Source organism: Chenopodium quinoa, unplaced genomic scaffold, assembly GCF_001683475.1.
Source record: "Chenopodium quinoa cultivar QQ74 unplaced genomic scaffold, ASM168347v1, whole genome shotgun sequence".
Classification (NCBI taxonomy): domain Eukaryota; kingdom Viridiplantae; phylum Streptophyta; class Magnoliopsida; order Caryophyllales; family Amaranthaceae; genus Chenopodium; species Chenopodium quinoa.
The window spans coordinates 2,176,883-2,200,316 of NW_018742899.1; positions in this window are offsets into that span (position 1 = coordinate 2,176,883).

Consider the following 23,434-nt stretch of genomic DNA (forward strand, 5'->3'; position numbering starts at 1 on the left):
CAACAATTTAAATCCGAAAATAGTTTAGACCAATTTATCTATCAAAACTCCCATTAAGTAAACAAATATTATCTAACTATATCAAAATATTTTATTAAATTAATTCCTTACGTTATTGCTCTATAATAATAATAAAATAATAACATTGCTTAATTGAATAAATAAGATAAATTTTGTCAAATGAGATTAGGAGAATATGAGGATATTTATTAACTACAAGGGACATATGTGTTTTTGGTGCAATATTATAAAGGACTTGTGGAATATTACATATCAAACATGAATAAAAAAAAATGCTCAAAGTGACTGAATTTATTTAGTTTAGTACATGTAAATTTTATAGTTTATGATAATGAGACAAACATGAAATTGGGAACTATACTTGCATGTTTGGATCGGATTAATTAAAATAAAATAACATGTGAACGGTTAATATAGATTTATCAACGCGTTTGTATGTGGCTTTGATTGTGTAGTCGCTTGTAAAAAAATAGAGTAATTCCTTATTATATTTATTGAGTACTCATTAAATTACAAATTAACTCCTAAAATTGTAACAGAGTAACCCCATGATGACTAGTCACATCGTGTGACCAACCATATATAAAGCTAGTCTAGATTTACATATTGCGCAAATTAGTTTCCTTGCATGCCTTGTATCAATTCATAATTATTATTAGCATGTTTTGACAGTTACCACCTACAATTGTTGCTGTTTTAGAAATTACCAGCTACATCTTTTTTTATTAAAATTTACCACCTACTTTTTATAAAAATGATAAAACTTCCCACCATTTTGAAAGATGACGTCATGGTGGGACCCACAAACGGTCTTTCCCTCATTTTCCTTCCTTCCTCTTTCGATATTCAGTCTTTCTACTTCATCTCCTTTTTAATTTTGCACAAATACTAAAATTAAATTGCTAAAATAAAAAATTAGGGTTTCGAAATTCATTGTTATTGCTTCAAATCTCCAATGCAGTTACGAAAAAAAGGTATTTATGCTATATTCATGTTCTGAACGACTTAATATAGGAGTTTTTCAATTTATATAAGATTTAATCAATTTGAAATTTGATTATGTTGTTGAAATCAATCAATTAGAATTAGGGTTTAATCAATTTTCGTTTAGTTGTAATCAAATTGAAAACTCTAAACCCTAAACTCAATGCAATTGAAAACCCCCAAATTAATCCCAAACCCTAAACCAGTAATTAAATTCCCAAATCAAAAACCCTAAACCGATAATAAAATTCTCAAAGTGAAAAGCCTAAACCCTTAATTCAATTGCAAACCCCGAAATTAAGTACCTAAACCTAGTAATTAAGCAAACGGTGAAGCAAGATTAATTATTATTAAAACCTAAATTTTGTTTCTAGCAATTCGATTTCAAGCTATGCCTCAATTTAGATGGAAGTGGAAGAAGAGGGAAGTGAAAATCGAGTGAAGAAGAAAGAAAACGGAGGAAAATAGCAAGGATGATGTCATCTTTGAGGGGTTGGTTAAAGTGGTGGGAAGTTTTAGTGTTTTGGAAAAATATAGGTGGTAAATTAAAAAAAAAATAAATAAATAAAAAAAAAAAAAAAATTTGTAGTTGGCAATTCCTAAAACAACAACTAGTGTAGGTGCTAATTGTCAAAAATAACAAAAACCTACAAAGTCAATCGATTTACAAGAAATTAGTGGGGAGCCAAGATATAATCTGGGCCCCCACCGCTCTACCTATAGCGAACCCGATCCTGTTGAAGATGTGAGCAGCTGCACGAGCACCGATATCCTGAGTCCTAGCGAACGCATGAAACCGCTTCAGCAACGCAACAACATCCTTCTCTAATTCCCCCAATGAAGAAAAGGAGAAAGGAAGAAAACTATAGCCAATAGCCCTGCAACGCTCCCCATACTTATCCCGCTTCCACTGAGCCGCAGCCGACACAACACGACAAGGAACGAAGTCAGACAAACCAGATTGAGTCAAAGGAGAAGACCCCGTCAAGTCAACACATACATCAAGTCCTATATCCCTGGAATAAAGCAACACATCTGATGGTCGAAGAGCCCCGTTGTTCCCTCCAGTTAACCCAACATTAACCTCCTTTCTTGCAGAAATCCCAAACCAAAAACAAATATCAACAAGGGTGTCACGGATAACGTTGTGCCGATGTTTAATACCCACCATCCCAACACAAGACACTGCATGATCCTCATAAATATCCCCATCAAAAACCCTTGCGCAAGCAGAACACAGTGTTGAAACCGAGAACAAAGGAACACCCAATCGGTAGCAAAGAACACAACGGTAAGTCTTACCATTCATAGTCTGACCCAAACCTAATATCGGGACCGCTCGCAACCAGGCCGAAGTGTGATCCCCCTGCTGGGACTTCCATAAGGCAACCTAACCCAGAGATAAGGAGAAAGTGGATTCTGCAAATGCGGTGACCTTCGTGAAATATATATTTGCCAATTTCTTCATGAGTTTGGGGGCAGCAATCTCACTAGGGTTACTCATAAGGTCAGTCTCCACATTCCTATTAAAAAGACTAAGAGCACCATCGAAGGCCGGTCCTGGACCAACAATACTAGAATTGTGAAGAAGCATAGCCTGAAGACCAGAAGACTGCAAATGCGACGCAAGGAAAGTATAGTGTCGAACATCACCCGCTGAATAGACACCCGATCCACCATAAGCAAAAGGTAAGGTGGCAAGTTGCCATTGCCAATCACCAAAACCAGGCCCCGAAGCAGTGACAATGCGCTCCAAAGAAGCCCGAAGAGCCACATCAAAAGAATTCTGGGCCGCTTCAAAAAGACGAGGGGAACAAGTGCGCATAACACAGTAGAGTTTGGAAACCCCGGTACACGCACGAAGAAGTAACAACTCACATTGGGGATCATCGAGCTTAGCAACAACATCCATTAGCACAATGGTCTTCGATACTCTCTGTGAAACAATCTCACCAAGGAATCCGCACTAACAGGACCACCAAGCAACTTAACACCATGCACATGACGAGCAATATCTGGAGGAAAGACACCTACGAGACGGCTACGAGAGTCCTCCGAGGGCCAGTAAACTTCTATTTTCTCAACGTTGACATGGAGGCCGAGACGAGGTCCCTCCGCCAAAATCAACTCTATAACCTTACCTACTACTAAGGTGTCACCAATAATAATTCGTCATCCAAATACCAAGCGTGCAAACATAAGTCAAAAGAATCCCTGATTCGGCACACCAACGGATGAAGAACCAAAGCAAAAAGGCAAAGGGCCAAGAGGATCACCCTGCTGCACTCCTTGACATGACCATAAGGTATGCTCCCCATAATACAATCAGGCAGGAGAATAGTAACAGAATTCAACCCAACGCGAGAGAGCTGGGCAACGGAGACGAACCTCACACGACATAGCTGAACGCACTACTAGAAATAGGTCGTTTTCCGACGAAATCGTTTCAACGGACCTAAATTCCGTCGGAAAATTCGAACTTTTCGACGGAATTAGGGTCTATCAGAAAATTCTGTCGGAAAAGGTACGTTACGACGGAAAATCCCTCAGAATTCTTGTGACGAAAATTAATTCCCTTGGAACTATAGGCTTCCGACAAAATATTCCATCGGAAAGTTAAATTTCCGACGAAATTAAAATCCGTCGGAAATTTCAGACGGAATATTCCCTCGGAAATCCCAAATATTCCGACGGATTATTATTCCGTCGGAAAATTCTTATATAAAAAAAAAAAAACCAACCCACAACTCTCTGATCTTTTCTTTTTCTCTTTCTCCTCTCCACTCCTCTTTCTCTCTCTTCTCCTTCTCTAACCTCCCCCTTCTCTCAGATCTCCTTCTCCTTCCTTCGTTTCTCTCTCCTCCGCCCTCTCTTTCTCTCTCTTCATCTTCTCCTTCCTTCGTTTCTCTCTCCTCCGCCCTCTCTTTCTCTTTCTTCTCCTTCTCCTTCCTTTGTTTATGTTCTCCTTCTCCACCGCCGCAGCGCAACCAACACCACGCACCACCGCCCCTACGTAACCAACACACCACCACCGCCATCTCAAGGTTTTTCAAAGAACAAAATAAGGTTTTTCATGTCAAATTCGACCATGAAAACCCTAGATCTAGAGTTTTCATGGTCGAATTTGACCTTTAAAACCCAAATTCAAGCCAATTTAGGGGTTTTGAAGGAATTAAAGGTAAATAGTCTATTCTCTTTCTCTATATTTTTTTCGGGTTTTGCTTGGAACATTAAAGAGTTTTTGGGTTTTGTGATGGAATTTCTGGGTTTTGTAATTTGAAATTACCTCGATTTTTTTTCGTTTTTTACGTTTTGTGATGGAATTTATGGGTTTTGTAACTTAAAATTACTTCGTTGATGGAATTTCTAGGTCAAATTTCTTCGTTATTTTTTTCGAATTACTTCGGTTTTTTTTTTGAAATTTTTTCGAATTACTTCGTTTTTTGGGTGGTTTTTTGATGTTTTTTTAGGTGGTTTCGGTGGTGGTTTGGAAGGGTGTAGAATGGCGAGGTGAGTGGTGGGTGGTTTGTAGATCTTGCGAGGTGGGTGGTGGTTTGGGTGGTTGGGAGGGGATACGGGTTAGGGTGGTGGGTAGGTTTTTCGGTTGGACGTGGTGGTGGTGGGTGGTGTGGGCTGGTGGCGGGGGTGGATCTAGGTAGGATAAAGGTTAGGGGTGGGGCTGTTTTTTTTTTTATTATTGACTTTTCCGACGGAAAATTCTCCAACTTCGACAGAAATTGCGATGAAATTTCAATTAAAGTCAAAAAGCACCGACAGAAATAAATCCGTCAGAAATTCCGTAGAAATCTAGCCTTCCGATGGAAAAGGTCGAATTTCCTACAACGGGTTTTGCGACAAACTGATTCCGACGGAAGGCCATTTTTCGACGGAATTTTCGATGTTTCCGACGCAGTTTTTCCGTGGAATTAAGCTGTTTTCTTATAGTGACTGTCAACCAAATTAAAGGCATTTTGAAAATCCACCAGCAACATAGAAAGACCAACATTACCACCACGAGCCTCAACCAAACGATTAACAGCATGAAGAATAGCCTCACCACCCGCCAGCACCCCAACACCAAACTGAAGATCTCCTAAACAGCTTCCGAAATGTGGACCAATTAAAGCAGCGCCAACCTTTGAAACCAAACGCCTCCAAACGGTACCAACAGGAATATGCCGAATACCACCACCAGGCTTAACAAGTGGCGTGAGTGGAGCACTAGCAATATATTCTCCCAACTCAGCAGGACATTTCCCAGCGATAAAGAGATTAACCACCTGCGTAATAGAGTCCACCAACTCACCTAAAATAGCAACTAAAGCACCACTCAAGAAATCCATAAGGTGTTGAGCACGCAAGCCGTCTCTACCGCATGACGTGCCACGCGAAAAACCCCTAATCTGGTCCAAAACAACAGCAGGAGTAGCAATAAGGTGATGATCAATAGGGATATCCGGTAATATAGGAGCCGAAAAGGAAGGATGCTTAGCTTGTAAATCTGCAAGTGTAGCATCATTGTACGGGGAAAGACTAGGAGACGAAAGAACCCTAACTGCGGTAGTGTAATGTCCGTCACAAATATTTCTCTTACATTGCTTAATATTACGGTCCGACAAATCAAGGTCCTCATCAGCATCCAATAAAGGTGGAGACACCTCAGCCAACGTGTCCCGCACAAGTAGCACAGAACCATCAGGCTCACACCAAGAACGAATAGCAGCGGAGGTACTCTCTTCCTGCCGTTGATGCTTGAAGACCACTCACGATTACTCCACGGAGAAAAGGTTTTAAGGAAACAAAGAGGCAACACAAGCAATTGAATCCAGCAAGAGATGTCATCAGGCTTGCAAATCACCCTATCAAACGCTCCTTTGAGAACCTGAGAAAAACCCAAGCGACACTTTGGAGGTATATATTTCACCAAACGAAACCGCTTAGATAGCAAACTATCAAGGAGAGCAACATCGAAAGGAAAATGAGGCACACTGAGGACACTAGGAACAAGACCAGAAACCTCCGAAGAAAGACCTTGTGGTTTAGAAAACAATAAAGAACAAACCTAACAGCACCATCCCCTGAATCAAGTGGGTCCACAATATCATCCAAACCACGACCATGTCGACACTTCGTATGAAAAGTATGAGTCTTGAAACACTCCCCACAAAGACAAATGCCCATACGACGAAAAGTTGACTCCGCCTTTGAGAAAATAGCCAAAAAAGAAGTAAGAGAGCTTCGGGTTATGTCCCGCGCATCCGCACAACAATGGCGGTCACGGAGATGACTGATGAAAGAAGTTTTAGTGAGCCCATTACCCCTGCCATCTTGACACCCATTAAGACCCACGAACGGGCAATGAAAGAGAACACTAGGAGGCATAACATCCACCGCAACTTGCCACAAGAGAATCGCAATACAACACAACGCAAATTGCACCAAAACGTCCCAAAACAGCGCCTAAACTGCTCACCAAATTCACACCAAAAGCTGCATCAAATTCACACTAAAACTACACCAAAAACTGCACCAGAATCACCCCAAAATAACGTAAAACTGTCTGCCTGAAAACTGCATCAAATGACCAAAAAAAAGCACCCAAAATGACAAGAAAACTGCACCAAAAAGACCAGAAAACCGACCAGAAAACAGCACTTAAACAGACCACCAAATTACACCCAAACTGACCAGAAAACAGCACACTAGAAGCCGAGATACTTGCCTTAAACCTCTCGAAACTAACCAAAAAGTGACCTGAAACGAAGCCAATCTGCCCAGAAAAACTACCCTGATACAGACCAAAGAATCAGCCGCCAGAACCACCTAATTGCTGACTGAAAAACACCTTATAGCCGCTTGAAAAAAAAACCGCTTAAAAGTCACCTGAAATCGCACCTCAAAAACTTCACCAATGAAGCCCGAAACAGTCTGAATTTCTCCCAAATACTGCACTAAATGAATCGTGGAAACCGCCAAAAAACTGCCCTGAAGGTGCCGACACCAAGCTCCGTCGCCTGACCCTAAGGGACTTAAAACCGCCAGAAAAGTTGCCGGAAACCCACCCTACGCCCAGCCCTAATCGCCCTTAACGAGAACCATAACGTGTTATTATTATTATTATAATAATTATTATTATTTTAGAATAGAAACTAAAAAAGTAAACAACATCAAAAAGACCAAAATAGAAACCGACGTTGCCATAGTCTAGAAACCTTGTAAAGCCGATAAGCTGTGAAGCGATCTAAGACATTGCGAATATCTTGGAGCAACGAAATGTCATGAAACGAAAGAATATTGTTTGTGTGAAACCTGAATCCCTTAGGCTTGAATTAATCCACCCTCATGTCTAGAGTATTGAATCTATAGACAGGTAGAGAACAAAAACTCCAACCAAGTATTAAATCGAGTATAAAATACTGAAATCCAACAAAGAAATGCAGAATAACTACATTGAGGACGTGATAAAATAGCATATTAATTAAATAAAGACATCAAGGTGTCGGCCTGTTGGGAAATATTTAATCGACTTTATTCATCACTAAAGGCATGCTTGGGTTGAGGGTGATATATTACTAGGGTAATAAAAGTCAAACTAAGCAAAATAAAAGTTGTTTGGGTCAAAAATAACTTTCTATTGGGCCTAGTCCACAAATGATTCAAAGCAAAGCCCAAAGGCAAGTTCAACTCTCCATTTAAATGCTAAGTCAGTCAACGGTCCAATCCAAGTGGCAAGCCCATTTGACTTCAAGGGCCCAAGCCCATCATCCAAAGCAAAGGTATAAAAGCCAAATTCATTCCATTTTACATTCATTCACATATAGCCTCAAGCAACCAAATCTCTTGCATAGTTATTCTCTCTACTTTTCTACATTGTACTGACTTTGGCATTGGAGGGGCCTTCCTCAGCACAACCCTCGAGGCCAGTTTTTACGTCTGTTTGCTTTGCAGGAAATCCTCGGCCCAACTGTTAATTGGACCAATACCCGTCTTCCCACCTTGGACAGGGCCTATTGAATGTCCCATTATTTTCATCCGAAATAATTTGGCACTGTTTGTGGGGAACTTACGCAAAAACAAGCCAAAAATCTCAAACCTACCTTAGCCAACGCAAGAATGACTAAGAACGGTAAAAACTCCAAGAAATCTAGAACAATGGGCATAATCACGACGAGTACCAATAGGACACCCTCGCCGTCGCCCAAACCATTTGCCTCTTTCTCGAAGAATCCTAACTCTCCGAGAAGAGAGAGTATGTCCGAGGGATCTCCCTCCCGAAAGATTCACCAAGCTGCAAACTCGCCGAGAGGGAATCAAGCTCGTGAGGAGAGCCCTCCACCGAGCAGGCATTCTCACTCGCATCCGAAATCAACCCCTCCTACGATACCTTCTACGGAAGAAGTAGCAAAGGCAGTGGCTGTTTGCATAGAGTTCATGAAAGCCTTGGGCGGGCGCCTCCCGTCCGTGCATAACACTCCTCCTCCTTCACCCTCGAGGCAGAGGAGCCTTAAAAGAAAAATGACCCTGGAAGGGGATGGACGAATCCTGTCCTCCAAAGCGGAAAGGACCAGGAAGGCAGAGGACCTGGTAAGAGCTGAATGGGAACAAAGAAGAGACTCTCGTCTCTTCGAAAATTCCAAAATTCAGAACCCTAACAGCCACAACGCTTCCCACCGAAGCATTCATGAGCGCCTAGGCAAAATGGAGGTAGACATTCACAGCCGCCTTACCTACCCTAAAAGGTCTCGCCCCGAAATGTCACGCGAGGGGACAGCCCTCACTTCCACCTCTCAGAGAGGGAGAAGTGAAGTTCCTTCGGCTAGACAGAAAGGGAAGGTCGTGATGGTTCCCACCAGTTCACCTTTCCAGTGGTGGATATTGGAGGAGCATGTGCCGTCAAAATATCGGCACACATCACCTACGACGGTACTTCGGATCCGAAGGACCACATCGCCTCTTTCGAGGGGAATATGTACCTTAACCCCAAATCCAAAGCTACCTGGTGTAAATATTTTCCTACAACTCTCAAAGGTGTTGCCCAATCATGGATCACCAAGAGGGTCAAGGAAGGCTCTGTAACGGGTTGGAATTATCTTTTAAACAAGTTCAAGAGTAAATTCTCTACGGCTAACCGCCGAGAGAAAACAACCGCAGAGCTGATGAGCCTGCAGTAATCGGAAGACGAAAGTCTCTGAGACTATCTAACCCGTTTCAGCAACAAGTCATCCAGAATCACAAGTCTAGATCAAATCCTAGTCGTATTTACACTATGGAACGATCTTCAAGCTGGGAAAGTTCTAGACTTCATGGTCATGCATCCCCCGCAGACCTTAGAAGAAGCCCTCGATGCTTCGGATAAATTCATCCGAGCCGAGGAATGGAACAAGGCTAAGTCACAATCTCAATCAGGGACTATGAAGCCAAGAGGCCAACAAGCCGAAGTTCTAGGTTCGAGGAAAGGGAAGGCGAAAGCCTCAGAACCTCCTTCGGCCGCCGAGTCAAGAAAGGACAAGGCCCCCAACACGGGGAGGTTTAAATCTTACACCCCTCTAATCTTACCACGTGCTAAAATCTTTAGTACGACCAAGGATGAGGGAAGGTTCAAGAAGCCGAAGCCGCCCCCTTCATGGCATCAGAAGAAGGGCAAAGATCAATGGTGCGAATTCCACGAGTCCAGTGGACATCGCATCGAAGATTGCCTTCAGCTGAAAGACCAAATCGAAGAATTGGTCCAAAAAGGATATTTGAAGAAATATTTCGCAGAACGCCGTGAAGAAAGGAAAGCCGAGAGAGACTCTTGGCATGAATTAGACTTCCCCAGAAAAAGGCAAGCCGAATGAAGGGGGAAACCCTGACATTCTCACTATCTTTGGAGGAATCTCTCGGAATGTGCTGAAGCGCCATTTGAGGGGCTTGACCCATCAAATACATAATGCTGAATTCTAAAAACCACAGTCTCCATTGCCGGACATGATGTTCATAGCCGAAGACTATAGGGGGGTGATGTACCCCCACGATGACCAGTTGGTAATCATGACGGGAATCGCAAACCACAACATCTACCGAACTCTCATGGACAGTGGCAGCGGGGCAAATATACTTTTCCGAAAGGCATTCGACCAACTGAAGTTGGAGAGCAGACACCTAACTCCAGTTCCCTACTCGGTAACTGGGTTCAATGGCTCTTCTTCATATGTAGATGGGAAGATCCTTCTTCTTGTCTCCCTAGGCCGAGACCTAGCAAAACGATGCATCATGGCTGAATTCCTAGTCGTAGATGTCCCGTATGTGTACAACGTGATTTTGGGGAGACCCCTCATTCACGATGTTCAAGGAGTTGTCTCTACGTACCATCAAACGATGATATACATTTCAGACGAAGGACACTCCGAGAAAATCTTCGACAGCCAAAAAGAGGCTCGAAGATGTAGCCACCTCAAACCATCCAAAAGTCGTCGCGACGACAGGGATGATGTGGAAGAAAAAGAAAAAGATCGAGGTACTAAAAGACCTAAGGGCTTAAGTGCTTCGGCTCAGGGGTCCCTAGTAAAAGGAACATCTTTGAGGACCGAAAAAGGTAGTTCCTCGGCCAAGCCTAAAGACTCAGCTCAAGAGCAACCAAAGTCAGGAAGGTTTGCTGATATTGACAGCAGGCCCGAATCCGAAGAATTTGTCGCTAAGTCAATGGAGCTAGATAATCAGACAGAATCAATACCCTTGGCCGAAGGAGATATTGAAAAATGTGTCAGCATTGGACAAGGACTCGATCCTAACTTCCGGGACGAGCTAATCCAACTCCTTTGGGACAACTGGGATGTGTTTGCTTTCTCGGCATCAAACATGCCTAGGATTGACCCGAACCTCATCTCTCATAACCCCGCATGTCGACCCGTTAAGCAAAAGAAGCGGAATTACTCCACAGAAAAGAACCAAGACATCGCAGCCGAGGTCAAGAAACTTCTAGACGCAGGGTTCATCGAACCTTGCCAATATCCAGAGTGGCTGGCTAATGTGGTGATGGTTCAGAAGGCAAATGGCACCTGGAGAATGTAACGTTGACTTCACAGACCTAAATAGGGCATGTCCGAAGGACTTTTATCCTTTGCCAAGAATCGATCAACTAGTCGATTCGAAAAGTGTTCATGCCCTGCTTAGTTTTATGGACGCATTTTTGGGGTACCATCAGATTTTCATGCACCCCGATGACAGAGCAAAAGCAGCATTTGTTACAAGTGCCTGGGTGTATAACTACAAGATGATGCCCTTTGGCTTGAAAAATGCTAGAGCAACATATCAGAGATTGGTGGATCAAGTGTTCGCCAAACAGAAAGGGCGCAACATGGAGGTTTATGTTGATGACTCCATCATCAAAAGCAAAGAGGCTAAAGACCATGCTGCGGACCTGACTGAAACCTTCGCCACTCTGAGAAAGCATCAGATGAAGCTGAACCCGAAGAAGTGTGTCTTCGGCGTGAAGTCAGGAAAATTCCTCGGCTTCATGGTCAGCAAAAGGGGGATTGATGCCAATCCCGCCAAGGTACAAGCAGCTCTTGACCACCCCGAGCTGAAAACAAATAGAGATGTTCAGCGTCTTATTAGAGGAATGGCTGCCTTGCCCAGGTTCATCTCAAGGGTCTCGGACAAAGGGTTACCCTTATTCAAAGCTCTCAAACTTCCAAAATCCAAAGAGCTCATATGGGAGGAAGAGTAGAAGACAGCCTTCCAACAACTCCTAGAATACCTAGTTCATCTCCCAACGCTGGCAAGACCATCCAAAAGAGAAACTTTATACTTGTATGTGGCGGTTAGCCCGGCCACAATCAGCGGGGTGTTGCTGAGAGAAAAAGAAAAAAATCCAACAGCCGATCTATTTTGTCAGCCACACTCTGAAAGATGCCAAGACACGCTACCCCTTGCTCAAAAAAGTGGCATATGCAGTGGTGGTAGCAGCTCAGAAGTTGAGGCCTTATTTTGACTCCCATCAAATAGTGGTCTTAACTGATCAACCATTGGAAAAGGTCCTCGGCAAAGTAGAGAAATTTGGTAGACTAACGAAGTTGGCTTTCCAGATCTCTGAGTTCAGCATAAGCTACTAGCCGAGGGCAGCAATCAAGGCCCAAGCCTTGGCAGATTTCTTAGCCGAATGCTCCTATCAAGAGACACTTGAAGAGGAAAAGAAAATTTGGACCGTTTACACGGATGGCTCAGCAACCGTGAATGGTTCGAGGGCAAGATAGTCATTACCTCTCCTGAAGGCAAATCCTTTAAATACGCACTCAAATTTTAGTTGAAGGCTTCTAACAACGAAGCTAAATATGAGGCGGCAATTGCTGGCCTGGAATTGTGCATAGCATTGGAAGCCGAATGTCTACTTGAAAATAGACTCTCAGCTCGTCGCAAATCAGATTCGAGGTGAATATGAGGCCAATGAGCCCTCAATGATCTCCTACCTCGCCAAGATCAAAACATTCATAGCGAAGCTGAGAACCCTATGAAATTTAGTTGATCCCAAGGGGTCAAAATGCTCAAGCCGATGCACTCTCCAACCTTTTAAGCTCAACTCTCACTGAGCTGAACCGATCTATGTATGTGGAGGTGCACCGAGGGAGAAGTATCGACCAAGAACCCGAGGTTCTTTGCGTCACAAGTGAGTCGAGCTAGATGGATCCCATCCTTGCTTACAAGCTCCAAGGAGAACTCCCCGAAGACAGAATCCTTGCTTTAAAATTGAAAAGAGTCAGTTCAAGGTTCATCGTCTACAACGGGGAACTTGGGAAAAAATCATTTTCAGCCCTACTGCTGAAGTGCGTGGGTCAAACAGATGCAGACTACATCCTTCGGGAAATTCACCTCGGCATCTTCAGGAACCACATAGGGGGTAGGACCTTAGCCCATAAAGCACTAAGGGCAGGGTACTACTGGCCAACCATGATTGTTGACGCCAAGGAGCTGGTGAGAAAGTGCGAGAAATGCCAAAAGTTTGCACCAGTCATCCATCGGTCATCGCGAGATCTTTAGCCAATCCTTAATCCCCTCCCCTTTGCCCAATGGGGATTGGATATTTTGGGCCCCTTTCCTGAGGCTCCCTACCAGAAAAAATGATTGATAGTCAGCATTGACTATTTCAGCAAATGGATCGAGGCTAAAGCAGCTTCGAACATAACTGGCAAACAGTCAGGAAATTTATTTGGCATAATATCATTACTCGCTTCGGCATCCCGAAGGTGTTTATCTTTGATCATGGAAGGCAATTCGATAATCTGCCGCTAAAGCGGTACACCAATCAGTTCGGAATAAAATTGGCATATTCGACAATATGTCATCCTCAAAGTAATGGCCAAGGTAAAGCCGCAAATAAACAGATACTCAACGCTCTCAAGAAGAGAGTTGAAGACCAGAAGTCCAAGTGGCTAGAGGAACTTCCGGGAAATCTATGGTCACTTTGGACAACCGAGAAAGAGGCAACGAGACCTTCACCCTTTGAATTGGTGTATGGATCCGAAGCTGTCTTACTAGTGGAAATTGGCTCGGAAAGTCTTCGAGTCAATCAGTTCTCAGGTGAAGAGAATGAGCGGTCCATGAAAGAGTCTCTTGATTTCCTAGACGAAGTTCGAGATTCAACCAGAGACAAAATGGCAGCATATAAACAAAAAATGAGCAAGTTTTTTAACCAAAGAGTCCAAGCAAGGCTTCTTAAAACTGGGGACCTCGTTCTTCGGAATACCGCTGTTGTCCAAAAGGGTCGAATTCATGGAAAACTCTCGGCGAATTGGGAAGGACCCTATGAAATATACGATGAGCTCCAGCCAAGAACTTATCAACTTTGGCAATTAGACGGAATTGAACTGAAAAATGTCGATGGACTTAAGAGATACCATGTGTAAAATCCATTATGGGAGAACAAACTGTGTAAGTACATTCTTTGCAATTAATGAAAGGCCTTCGAGCCAACATTTATCCGAATTCTATTATGTTTCCATTTTTTCTGTCTTCACGGTTTTTTAAAAAAATTCAAGGTTTACACTCAACGCTGTCTGAAGTACTACATAGTGATGCACTGTAATTCGGCAAGCCGAAGAACCTGCCGAAATGGGGGTAACGAATAGAACCTCGGGGTATCGCATAATGATGCACTATACCTCGGACGGATTCATTGCTCTTGGCAAAGAGGCCATAGATGCATCTAAGACATAGCTTAAAAATAGGAATTGACAAAAATTCCGAAGCATTGCATAGTAATGCCTTGTGTTTCGGCGAGTCAATTCCGGGTGATGACTACAACTCCAAAGTATTGCATAGTGATGCCTTGTACTTCGGATGATCATTACCCTAGCACTCTGTCTCAGATAGTCGTTCCCTCGGATGAATTAAAACCAGGCAGAAAATAAGAAACGACCAATGAACCTACAGGTATGTTGCAAAAATTTTACCAAGGCAAAATCAGCGGGTATGCCGAAAGTGTCAAAGCAATGAACTCAGAACTCTGAAAACATTGTCTTCAGAAATCTGGAGGGGCAAGAGGCACTCACTCAGCAAGTTCCTAGCCGAAGCTTAGTACTTGGAAAAAAATTTCACAAGTTGAAATATCTGGGCAAAACAAGCGAGGAAAAAAGGATGCAAGCAGAGGCAATGCACTCTCAAATAAAAGAAGTTCTCAGCCAAGTATTTTCCAAGCTAAAGTTCTACACTTAGCCAAATTTTGAAGAAATTTAGAAAAACAGCTAAAGTGCAAATAACACAAAAGCAAGCAATGAAAGGAAAAAGCTGAGAAAATACTTCATAAATAGTTGAGGATTTCATAACATCAGAAAATGAAATTCTTGACATCACAAAGCGAAAAACACAACTGCCAAAAGTACACAAAAAACAGATAAAAGTTTGTATATAATCAAGGCAAGCTGAAAGCAAAAAACAGAGGCAAAAAACAGATGCGACATTCAGAAATTAAGCACAAGTTGATCCGCACGATTCTGAAGACGGCTGCCCAAGTTCCTATGCTTCAACATCAGTATCAGCATCAGCATTGGGAACTTGAGAAGGTGCAGCTCCGGCTTAAGATGAGGTAGGTTGGACAGACTTCTGTTCGGGCTTCTCAGCCTCTTCTTTCTTCTCTTCTCAAGCCTCAGCCTCGGCTTGACGAATGAGGAAAGCCACTTCAACTGGGCTAGCCTCGGTCATGTGAGAATCTTCAGGATCCATGGACCAGTCCTCGGCTTGGTCCTAGTTGATCTCAGGCTCAATGTGAAAGGCCAGCCGTCGAGCAGTCTTCCAGCCATTTTCAAAGCCCTCGGCATATTGTTCCTCGGTGTAAATCCGAGTCTCCAACAGTTTATGCGCAGCTTCGAGCTCGGTCTTGGCTTTGGCAGATCCATCTTTCTCAGCCTTCGATCAGCTCGTCCTTCAGCCTTTGAACCTCAACTTCAAGCTTAGATTGTTTATCCTTAGCTTCATTTTTTATGCGAACAATCTGGCTCTCATAGTCTGAAACCTAGAGGCACCGACTCTCAACCTCTCTCTTCACTCTGTCCTCAATACGGGCTTTGAAGTCAGAAATACTCTCAGCCTCGTATTCTTGGGTCAAAGCATGGCCTTCATCCAACCACGGAAAAACGATCTGCTCTTGACCCCGGCAGAAAGAGAGAAAGTCATCGTTCGTATACTGTATGTCCATTTTCAGAGCCGAGGACTCTTCTCCGGCGCTTATCTCCTTTAACTCAGCCAGCTGAGCTCGACACTCTGCCTCTTCAGCCTTCTCGACTTTAGCCCTCAACTCTTCGTTCATTTCCACAGCAAGGAAGTGGTATTGAAAGACCTGCAAAGGTGAGGTAAATATTAGCCGAAGCTCAACACTTAGAAGATTTTTTGGTAAAAATCAGAAAAGCAAAAAATCATAAGTTGTAGCAATGGTAAGAGAAAAACTTGAAAGAAAAGCTAAGTCCAAGAGTTCACCTGCATTAGCAGCTTCTGGTTTTCTAGAAAAGGGTTCGGCACCTTCGCAAGTGGCTCGGATGCCCTAGATGCTGCACCCACCATCCAAGCCCTGGCCCTGTCCAGCGCTGACAAGTTAGCAAGATTGCCGAAATTCTCGCCCGCCGAGGCTCGCTTTGACTCAAAGAGAGTCCGAGCATATTCGGGCACAGGCACAAAGGGTGTGGAACCGAACCCCATTTCAGAGGACTCAAAGGTCCTGAAAGAGCCAGTAGTCGAGGTAGATGGCGCATCAATGTTCTAAGCTTTTTCAGCTTCTTTCTGTACCTCGACCTCTTTCGGACCGTCCCCATTTGCAACAAGCGCTTCGTCCTCAACATTGACGAGCAACGCGTCGGCCTTTCTCCGAGCTTCTTCAGAAGTAACTTCGACCACATGGCGCGGAGAGGGAGGAGGAGTTTGCAGAATGACTACTCCCTCGTCAGTAGCTTCGAGAGGCGGAGAAGTAACCTCCTTAGCCTCCTCTTGCTTTTCTTCTTCAAGACGAGGCCTCTTTTCAGGAATTGGGGGAGCCACAAACTCTCCAGGCCTAACAAGTCTACTCTTTCTCCTTTCGCTGGCCATTCCTTCGTCTGAAGTTTCTGGAATAGGGAATCCTTCGGCAGGATCACCTTTTTTTTCTTTTTCTTCGTCACACAGTAGCAGAAGAGAAAAAAGGGGGGCAAGGATCAGCATAAAAAAAATAAAAAATAAAAAAATGAAATGAGAAGAAAGAATAAAGGAAAGTAAACTTCAACCAAAGCTTGGTACCTTAAGCAATTCTTCACAAGTTGAAAAGTTTAAGTAGAAAAAGTACAATAAACGAAGGTTCATACTTAAGCAATTTTTCACAAGTTGAGAAAGCAGTAAAAACTCACCGATGGGATAGGAGGTTCAACACGGCTTCAGGAGCTCTCAGCAGCAGTAGTTGCAGCAGCTTCCTCTTCAGCAGTGTGAAGGAAGAAAGGGTCAATCTTCTTGAACCAGGGTTTCTGCGCTAAATAATCAAAGGCACTAGCTATTTGAATCTTCCTTGGTTGCAGAGCGAGGGGCCGATCCTTCGAAGGAGTTATCTTCGGGGTATTTGTGGTTGGATTCCTCTCTTGACTGATCCCGAGTAGTGTGTAGTTAATGCCTGAGTTCTGCTTGCAGATTTCTGAAAATGTCAAGAGGCAATATATTAGCTCGGCTAAAAAAGTTAATCATCAGAAATCAAAATGCAACAAAAGAATAAAAAGTTTCGGCCCCAGCCGAATCCCTTACCACCTTGGTATCTTCGGCCGAGGCCGACAACAACGATCATCTTTTCTTGGAAGATGTAGTGGCAGCAAGGTAACCAGATAGAAGGCACATTCGTCATTCGGCCAGTAGCCCCAGGCATGCCCTTTCGGCCAAAAAGCTCCATCTGGCGTTAATCGGCCTCGGTAAATTCATCAGGGTCGATGCTAGACATTTTTGGATCTGGCTTCCTCAAATAGCAGGGGCCGCCGAAATAGTTCGGATGATCTTTGTTTGACGGCGCCCAGATCCAAATCAATTTCCCCCTCCATTCCTTATTCGAGGTATCGTTTAGATAAGTCGAAAGATACCCCTTCTTGTCTTCATTTTGCCACCAGCTAGGGTCATGCCACTTATTGGACTGGGTGTTCGGCGTCAGCCTGTGTGTACAGCGAAAGCAATGCACACTCGGCTCCAACCCTTAAAAAAGGCAGACCCACAAATAGGTCATAACCCTTCAGATGCTTACAAGGGTCAGCTGAACCAGGGAAATATTGTATCAGTCTAACAACTTCACAACAAACGGATGTACGGGAAATCAAAGCCCGTATTGCAGCTGCGCCGAATTTTCCCCTTCGTCAGTCCACTCCCATTCTTCAGGGATCAACGACCTATGCGCCGAAAACTCTCTTCAGCCAGAGGTACTAGGCCCCTCAGAATCATCGGGAGGTGCACTAGAGAGGGGCACGACCCTTAAAGGAGTTTTTCCAAGGATGGCAGCAGCCCCTGTTGGAGCATTGGGGTTGCAGCCGCTAAGAAAGGGCATCATCGCCAATGGACGATTCCGCCTCGGAATTAATTGCGGCATCTCTTCCTCTTCTTCCTCCGAGCCAGCTCCGGTCTTAATGGGCCTTTTTTCCGGGTCTCCGACCATTTTAATTGACGAAAGTGCGAGAAAGCGAAAAGAGAGGGGAAGTTCAAAAAGCAATGAAAACCGAAGAAATTTCAGAAAAAATTACCTTTATCAGGTGCGGAATTCACCGATCTTTCAGTTCGGAGCAACGAATTTTGCTTTAAAGCCTCGGAATTGCAAGGAATGGAAGAAAAATGGAGTTAGGTTTGCAAGGGTGTTCGCGATTTTCAGGGAGTATGTTTGAGAAATAAGTCAGGAAATGGTGGTGAGGGCGTCTTATGTACATTTGCTGGAATCTGGAATTCCTAAAGTTCAAAACCGCTAAAAATCCCACTAATCCCTCCCAAATTCAACCGTTAAACACATTTCCCAATGAACTACCCACTAAACCTTCCATCTTCCCTAGATATTATCCCTAATGGCAGTTAAAAACATCATTAACTACCTGAATTCCATGCTTAAAAATTTAATCATTTGCTTCCCTCCATCTGGCAAGTCCAAACCCGAACCGTCTTTCAACCGAATCGGGTCTGGGGGGCAAGTTGTTTGGGTCAAAAATAACTTTCTATTGGGCCTAGTCCACAAATGATTCAAAGCAAAACCCAAAGGCAACGTTCAACTCTCCATTTAAATGCTAAGTCAGTCAACAGTCTAATCCAAGTGGCAAGCCCATTTGACTTCAAGGGCCCAAGTCCATCATCCAAAGAAAAGGTATAAAAGCCAAATTCATTCCATTTTACATTCATTCACAAATAGCCTCAAGCAACCAAATCTCTTGCATAGCTATTCTCTCTACTTTTCTACATTATACTGTCTTCGGCATCGGAGGGGCCTTCCTCGACACAACCCCCGAGGCCAGTTTTTACGTGTATTTGCTGTGCTGGAAATCCTCGGCCCAGCTGTTATTGGTCCAAGACCCGTCTTCCCACCTTGGACATGGCCTATTGAAGGTCCCATTATTTTCATCCGAAACAAAAAAGTGAATATAGGGAAGGAGGAGATAATGATGGTGTGATTGTAAGGAAAATTGTGTAGTGATGAGTGTGGTATGAGGTAAAGAATGAAGAACTAATACCCTCATTTTGGGAGTAATAGTTCCACTACGAGGAGAGTGGATAACTATTACCCTCATTATGAGGATAAAAATTCCTCCATCTCTCACTTTTTTCTTATGGCACAACTACTTTATTTCCTTTGTAAACACCTTGTTTCCTATAACAACCCCTCTAATTACTTATGTTTTTTCAAGTTTGACTTTTATTATCCCCCCAAAATATTACTCCCAATCCTAGCATGGCCTAAGAAATTACATTTTATTGAGAGGTCATTTGGTAATTTAAAACAATAACTCTTATGTAAGGTGGGTGTATGTTAATTTTATTGTAAGACGGTTAGTTTGAGGATAACTATAACTATTTTTATGGTAACGTTAACCCCTTAAAGGATAACTTTTAATTATTTGTTATTGGTTTGAATTCTATTTTAATGTGTAATTTATAGATTCATGATTACAAATTATAAAGGTTAATATAATTAATCTAATACATTATAAGTTTTTAGTAAGATAAAATTTATTATTAGAAAAATAATAACTTTTGTAGTATAAAGGGTAACTTTAAATAGTAAGATTAATTTAACCCGTTTTACAATAAATTAACATACACTCGCCTTTTTTAGGGAATTTGTGAATTCAAACGGACAGTCGAAGATGTTTTAGAAAATGCCAAGATATTCATTGCAAGATCAAAAAAGAATTATTTGTGCCACATTTAATTTGCATTGCATAACTACATCATGTTAAGCAAATTCTTGGTCCATTGAAGATGAAGATCCTGATTTCATATTTCATGAATTTTAGTGTTATGATGTGGCATGAAATTGAACTTTAGACAAGAAGAAATTGAGGAAGTGAAATTAGGAAACTTAGAGAATAACACTACGTAATTATATCACTAATTGATTGAACTCATTCATAGAAAGTGATCTGTTTTATATGTATCAGTAACCATTTATTTTTTATTTCAATTATAGAACCTTAAACAACAGTGTTTTTAAAAACATGGTGGTCTATTTTTTTTAGTTACAACATCTTTCGTTTAACATTTACGATTTATCAAGGTATACTTTTATTTAGAGGTGTCAAAAACTGATCTAACCGATCTAATTCGATCTGACACGGAAAAAAAAATTAAGATTTTGACTCATAATGAATAACGAATAACAAGACTCAACTTTAGAATTAACCCGACCTGACCTTACCAAATTCGACACATGTAACTCATATTGACACCTCTAGTTAAGTCACTTTTGTCTTTAATAATCAATATAGTTAAATTATAAAAGTAGTTGATATTATGAAGGAAAAAAGTGAGACGAATATAATACAATTCCGACTAAATTTTTTTCTTAAAATATAAATCATTAAAGAGAATATAATCAAAGAAGAGTGTAAGAATAGTACAAAAGTCTTGTTATAGTTACTTACCGGCTAATTATCAAATAGGGCTGTAATTATTTTTGTTTTAATTAATAATTTATTTGTTAATGTTTTAATGTCATAGTAAGTTATATATCATTGTGTTTGATTATACTTTTGTTGTTTGTAATAATACATACGAATCATCAATGCTTAGTCATATTTAGTATTTTTACTTGTCATCTGGCTTGTTTGAGTCAGATCATTTGGTAAGTTAATAAATTAATTTTATGATATTATATAGTCAAAAAAAAAAAAAAAAAAAAACCAAAAAGCTATGATAAATAATGGAATTGTATATATAAGTTAATAAATTAATTTTATGATATTATAGTCCAAAAAAAAAAGCTATTATAAACAATGGAATTGTATATATAAACTATCTCATCCAAAAAGGGATGATAATTCATGCATAACACAATGATCATGTCAATAATTGCAATTATTGAGACAATCAACTGATTAAATTACATGATCAATCATTAAAGAAACTTTTGAATTATTCTGAAATATTGCTAGAATCTTATGATATTATACAGTCCAAAAAAAACAAAAAAGCTATTATAAATAATGGAATTGTATATATAAACTATCTCATCCAAAAAGGGATGATAATTCATGCATAACACAATGATCTATCATGTCAATAATTGCAATTATTGAGACAATCAATTGATTAAATTACATGATCAATCATTAAAGAAACTTTTGAATTATTCTGAAATATTGCTATTGTGCTATATATTGTCGGTATGAAGTGTATCTTTAAGATCTATTAGACCAAATTTGTGCATCAATTGTTAGACAATTATTTTTTTTCTTATATATTTTTATGCTAAATTAGGCAGTTAGTTGTATGTCTTTTAACCTTTTATGTCTACATTGATGTTGCATCCAAACTTCTGCTACACATAATATAATAGTTAGGTCCTGTTCACTACATCTTAAAAAGAGTAATATTAAATAAAAATAATTTTAATTTAATAAAAATAAGTCCAGTTTAATAAAATCCAGTAACTATAAAGAAAAAATATAATAGATAATAAGTAAAAATAATTTCAATTCAGCAAAAATAATTTCAGTTCAGTAAAATTAATTTCAGTCCAATAAAAATAATTTAATTTCAGCAAAAATAATTTCAGTTTAGTAAAATAATTACATTTCAACAAAAATAAGGTGAAGTAAACGGGGTCTTATACTTATACTCGCAATGTTGTGTTAAGTGTTACATGTACAATGACAAAGCACAAGACACTGGAAGACACAAGATGAGCAATAATAAATCTCTGTGAAAAGAGGTGTATTTATGCCAAGTAATAAATTCAGTACTTCATTGATATATTCCAAATATCATAGAAACATCATCAGTCACAAATCAAAACATAAATAAACATAACAAAAACATAATTAAACACGATAAAAGCATAGGGGTTTTTTTTTTTTTTTTTTTTTTTTTGACACTAAGCATAGCTAAATTTGACCAAGTATTCATTAATTTATAAACTGATATGAAATGGGTTCTTTTGGAACTTTAAATGCAAAGCTAAATGAGAAAGCAATTAAAAATGCACAAACCAGCAACACACAAGAGTTACAGTGATTCATCCAAAATGAGCTACATCCACTTTAGGGAAAGAAGATAGAGCTTTTATTACTAACTTCAATGGAGGAATGAAAGAATTACAAAAATTACAAAGATGGAACTTGGTGTGCTAATCCTCTCAATGTATTTTTCTCTCTCTAGAAATATTAGGTTCAAGCGTTAAGCTTCCCAAAAATGGCTAAAGAAGAAGTGAGAATAGGACACGTGGAGAAAATCTATAACAAGGGAAGTTTTGCGCGGACGCACAACTTTAACTTGTGCGGAAGCGCAAGGCCCTGCTTCCCCTTCGCGCAGACGAGCTCCTTTAATTTGCGCATCTCGCAAATGCTACTGCCTCGCTTTTAAAATTAAATGACATTTCTACAACCCTTTTGCACGATCGCGCGGGATGAGGCAAGCGCGAACGTGCACTTGATCTTGGCTCTCAAACGAGATGCGTTCTATTATAGATTATGAGGCATACATAACATAAACTTAATAAGACAAAATAAGGCATAATATATAACTAAACAACATATTACCTCCCTATTATATTATGTGTAACATTTACTAAAAATGAATGATATACATTATGTACAACAATTTTTTCCCTCTTTAAGTTGTCATTTTTTTCTATTTCTTTCCTCATCACATACGTCTTTATTGTTCTTTATTTCCTCATTTAGCACCCACAAACAAATTTGTCATGCAAACTCAATTGTTGTAAATAATACTTCGTATGAAATAAAGGTAGTATATAAAAACATAATTAATTATGATAAAGCATTAACTAATTCAAAATTAAACAAAACAAAATCATTAAAAACAATAAGAAACATAAGTAAACTTTTACAAAGATGAGGTGTATGATAATAATTTACTACGCACATCTGTTGTGGAGTTGTTCTAAGATGATCAAAAGTACTTATTATCCCGAAATAAATAAGTCTTGTATAAGGTAGATTTACGTTAATTTTATTGTAAGACGGTCAATTTGTGGGTAATTTTGACAATTATTATAATAACTTTAATCTCTTCTTTAAGAGTAACTTTTAATTTGCAGTGAGTATTGATTATATTTTAATGTATAACTATTGTGTGACCCGGGCGTTACACCAAACATTATTTTTTATTAAAAAAAAAATCTTAAGGAGCTTGAAAGACTTGTTGTTTTTTTATTTGTCAGTAAATCATAATACCATGACAACACTAAATTGTTTTGGTTTATTTTCACTTTTATGATACAATCTAATGTGCATGTATTTATATATTTTTG